Below are 5,030 nucleotides of genomic sequence, written 5' to 3'. Positions count from 1 at the left end.
ATATAATATATATATATATAAATATATATATAATATATATATATATATATATATATATATATATATATATATATATATATATATATATATATATATATATATATATATATATATATATATAAATATATATATATATATATATATATATATATATATATATATATATATATATATATATATATATATATATATATATAAATATATATAATATATATATATATATATATATATATATATATATATATATATATATATATATATATAATTCCATTAAAATGAAAAGTAACAAATGCCAATTTTTCTTCCAAAATTTAATATCAGATTTGTAATTTCTTTGTTTATTTACTTTACTCTTCCAGGAAGTCCATAAACGCTAATGCTTCAGATACGTCTACCCATTCTTCTGCTTTTCGTGGCAGCATTGTCAGATTTCCCCCAAAAACACAAAAATAGTGGACGATGGTCCACCAAGGCCTACAGATATCCGCAGGTATATTGGCTCAGACCGCAGTCGCATGAGCTCTGAAGAATGCTCAAACCTATGACCAGTTGTATGTCACGGATCCTAGCCCATACATACTGGCGGAGGTCTTGAAAGACCTAGGTGAAGGAGCGGAAGGTCTGTGCCATGTTCTTGTGTACTATGATCCCAAAGCAGTATCACCAGAGGACCTAGACACCCTACAGACAAATTTGGAGGCCCATGTTATCCTAATAGATGTATCAAAACTGAAGTTTTCTCTGATCACTAAATCACAGCGTGATGTTCCCCTACTTGACCTACTGTCGAATCGGCCCGATCAGCGATGTCGACTGCTACTGGCTTGGTCATCACCAAATTACCAACGAGGACTCCTCCTCATCCTAAGAGCTGAAGAGAATATATTGGGCCACAAAGACACAGTGATTCGCCCGGCTAGTGACCATCGTCTAGATCGTTTCTTACCCCAGCTCAAACGTAGAATTCTAATCAAGAAACGTGGATCTAGAGTGAGCCATAATTGTCGTTAAGCATTGAATTCCAGGTTTTTAGTTGGAGTATGTAAAGCATGCACAAAATATACTCTGCAGCAGTTGGTAGAGTGGAGTCAGGCAACTGGCTGGATATGGGGCGGATCAAACTTTCGTAACAGGGGGCTATCAGGAGTTGAAGTGATAGATTCGTATACTCCATCTGTTCCAAATATTTTTGTCACTGAAAATAAAAATTATAGCTCACTTGTACTTGAACGAGTTGAAATGCGTTTACTAGAATATGCGGCACAGGCTCTCAACTTCACCTATAGATTAGTTGTCTCACCAGATGGGGAATGGGGAAGGCCAATAAATTGTACCTGGACAGGAAAGGTTGGAGAGATGATAAAGGGGAATGCAGGTATTGCTATTGGTGGTCTTGTTTATACAAAGGAGCGTGCTGAAGTCACTGAATGTTCAATTTTGTTTCATAAAAATTGTGGGGTATTGTTTGTCCCCTATCTGTTAAACATCCTGTATGGCCATATGTTATGTTCCCATTCAGAACAGATAGTGCACCAACTGTATACAACTTCCTTGTCGTTTTCCATGTAATGGCCTTTTTACTAGTTTCTATGATGGGCATTCAGGAAGAAACAACTTCTCGACACCCATTATCAGAATCTATATGCATAACTATCAAAACCGGCATCTCGCTTTACTTGTGACTCATGGCTTGCCTCTACTTCTGGAACCTTTTTTTCGGTCTGATGAAACCAAAATATAAAGCCCCCATAGTCGACTCGATAGCATTGTTCCAAAGTGGGAAACATTGGGGCATTGTTAGTGGAACAACAGTGGCATGCTGGTGCTGAACCCTTGAATTAAATGAGTGAAGGTTTCCAACGTTTAAGGAGTGATGGACTATGTCTTGTTGGAGTACCTAAGAGATATGCAAAAGCTACAATTGCTACAAGACATACAACTGAGTGTGGAGAACCTGGTCTGCAAATAAGTGAAGAAAACTTGAACTCAGTTAGAGGGGAACCATAGGGGTATATCCATCCTCCAAATACTGAGCCAATGAATCTTATCATCAGTCGACTGCATGGGTTTGAGTTTCTAGAGCATTGGCGGCAAGAATTACATCCGATGCTTTTAACAAAAGGGCCGCGGGACTTCCCATGTCTTAATCCACCTTTAAGTGCACTTACCGTCATGGACCTTCGCCTTGCATTTTTGGTTTTCCTTGTAGGTTGGAGTGCTGCTTTACTACCTCATATTGCTGAGCATGTGATGTATTATATATATAATCCACTAGAGCACAATATCACCAGGCGCAAAGAAGTTGGAAACATTACATGACTTAATACTAATATAGCTATTGTGGACCCTATTGCAAGAGCACCTGTTTCTATTGATGATAAATACAATAACATCAACATTGTCAAGACTGAACCACATAAGAAAAACACGATCGATGAAACTATCAAAAGTAAGACCAACAAAACTGATGACTACATATCATCAGAGGACAGCTCACCATGTCACACATACAAAGTACGAGATTGGCTTAAGAATATTCTAACGCCAACAGAGAAATTAGATGTCACTGTAAACGAAATAGAGCTCAGAAAACAGCTGAAGACTATCCTCAAAGATATGTGGGGAATCAACCCCAAATGACAGGAAGCCCCAGAGAGGAAAAATACATGGCCTTCACCTCTGGGGCAAAAGTGGTCCAAAGCAGCCAAAATGACAATTCCTTCACCAGATTTAGAACACGAAATGAAGCCCAAATTTCATTCGTCTGAGTTGAAGTCTCAATTGATAACATAAAGTAGCAGACGGAATACGACTAGAGAGCCCAGAGATGGCAGACTTCAGGGTACATCCAAGACCTAAACTGAGAAGAGCAAGAAGGGAAGAGGAGGGAGAAAACCCGTGGGAAGTGTTCACTATAATTCCCCAACGACCCCCAAGAAGAGCTATTGAACAATTACCCATGAAAAGCAGAAGCCAATCTCTGAAAATGCATCCAGCAAGTAAAAAGCCTGCCTCCAGAAATGCATCACTTGTCCAAAACACTTAAAGTCCCAATTGTACTTAGGAGCGTTGTTAAGCCTCCAAACGTTCTTGTTTCAAAAGATGAAGAAAAAATGGTGGAAGCAACAAAACATCACCCAAATGTGCCCCAGAGGCCTGTGGCATATATTCCAGACTCCTCCTCTTCAGAAAGTGAGAGTAATGGTGTTTTGAGCGCTAGCAGCGACACAGAAGAAGGTATTTTTCATGATTTATTGTTTTTTCTCACAGTATATTGCAGTAGTATATCGTACAGTGCTTTCATGTGTACTTTCACGTTTAGCCTTCAATTAATAATCAAAGAGTGATTAATGCAACTAAATACATTATCAATTTCTGAGTTTCATGATTGCAAATTCTTTAAGGCTCTTAAATATGACCAGTTATTAACTAAATTTGGTCTCAACTAATCAATACTTTGACTCCTATTCTACAGTCAAGACGAATATCATTTCTTGAAATTGTTTTCCTATTATTTTGAGTAATTCTCTAAAAGTTAATTTCACCAATTCCTTATTCAAATACCAATAAAAACATTAAGTCTCACATGGTATTGACTTGCTTTATTTGTGTATTATTTGTCTGTTCTAAAAATTATATTTCCTATAATTTTTTGTTCCACTTAGACAAAGCGAGGGTTTAAAATGCAAATAAAAACATGCACTATATCTAGTGTCTACCAATGTCCCAGTTATCACAGAGAGAGAGAGAGAGAGAGAGAGAGAGAGAGAGAGAGAGAGAGAGAGAGAGAGAGAGAGAGAGAGAGAGAGATAAAACCAAAATCAAAGCGAATTACAAATCAAGGAGGAAAAAACGTAAGGTCAGTAATTTGTACTCTAAAGGGGCCATCCCTACAAAGAGATTAAGATACGGGGGAGGAGGTAAACAACCCATATAATTCACCAAAAATTTCAACCGGGCTCCGCAAGGCACTAGAAGAGTTGAAAGACCCAGCCCTACATGACTGAGGACTATGAGGGGTGAAGTAGATGATGTGGAGAGGCATTGTTTCAAGTGCTCACGATAAGGACGACTGGCGAAATCTAACAGAGACCCTTTGCGTCAGTAGGTGTAGAAGATGATGATGAATTGTCCTTAGGGGCTGTCAGTTTGTTGGTTCCCAGACTATGCCTTATTTTTTATTTGATTCAAGGAATCCTAGCTATAAGGCCAAACACTGGGGTTAGGGAGGCCATTCTGCTCCGAAGAGCAATTGGGGAAGAAAGAAAACGGGCACGGGGGTGAGAGATAGCTAAAAAGTGGGTGTATCTACTTAGCTCAAGTTTTTTCTTTTTTTTTTCAATCTGTTTCCTACCTATTTGAGTAAAATGGTAGAGTGGAAATGTTACCCCTGTTCAGTACTTGAATGGGAGGCCACCAAGAACGGCTCACTGACCATCATGGCAAGGTAGTGACGTACAAACTTGATAATATCGGGAAACAAAATATAACATTTCGTTAATATTAAACTCCATGATACCTCGATCTTAGTAACGCCTTATTATTATTATTATCATTATTATTACTAGCCAAGCTAGAACCCTAGTTGGCAAAGCAAGGGCTCCAACAAGGAAAAATAGCCCAGTGAGGAAAAGAAACAAGGAAATAAATGATGAGAACAAATTAACACTAAATCATTCTAAAAACAGTAACAACGTCAAAACAGATATGTCATATATAAACTACTAACAACGTCAAAACAGATATGTCATATAAAAATCATAAAAAGACTCAAGTCAGCCTAGTCAAAATAAAAACATTTGCTGCAACTTTGAACTTTTGAAGTTCTACCGATTCAACTACCCGTTTAGGAAGATCATTCCACATCTTGGTCATTTCACGCAGTATTACCAACAACACCCAACATGGCAAAGAAAATTATGCCTACGAGAGCTAGAAGACCTCTGGTGTTTCAAGTTTGCAAGGTCGCTCATGAACGGCAGAGGCAAGGGGCAGTGAAATTTCCCTATAGATTGACAATTATGATCAGT

General features: G+C 38.0%; 1 pseudogene; it reads left to right on the top strand.

The window, feature by feature from the left end:
- The first annotated feature begins 376 nt into the window (after positions 1–376).
- Positions 377–2,640, top strand: LOC137614665 (uncharacterized; annotated as a pseudogene).
- Positions 2,641–5,030: the final 2,390 nt, after the last annotated feature.

The sequence above is a fragment of the Palaemon carinicauda genome, chromosome 21 (genome assembly GCF_036898095.1).
Source record: "Palaemon carinicauda isolate YSFRI2023 chromosome 21, ASM3689809v2, whole genome shotgun sequence".
NCBI classification, from domain to species: Eukaryota; Metazoa; Arthropoda; class Malacostraca; order Decapoda; family Palaemonidae; genus Palaemon; species Palaemon carinicauda.
The sequence above is the reverse complement of the archived record's forward strand: the minus strand, read 5'-3'. Positions and strand labels throughout refer to the sequence as shown.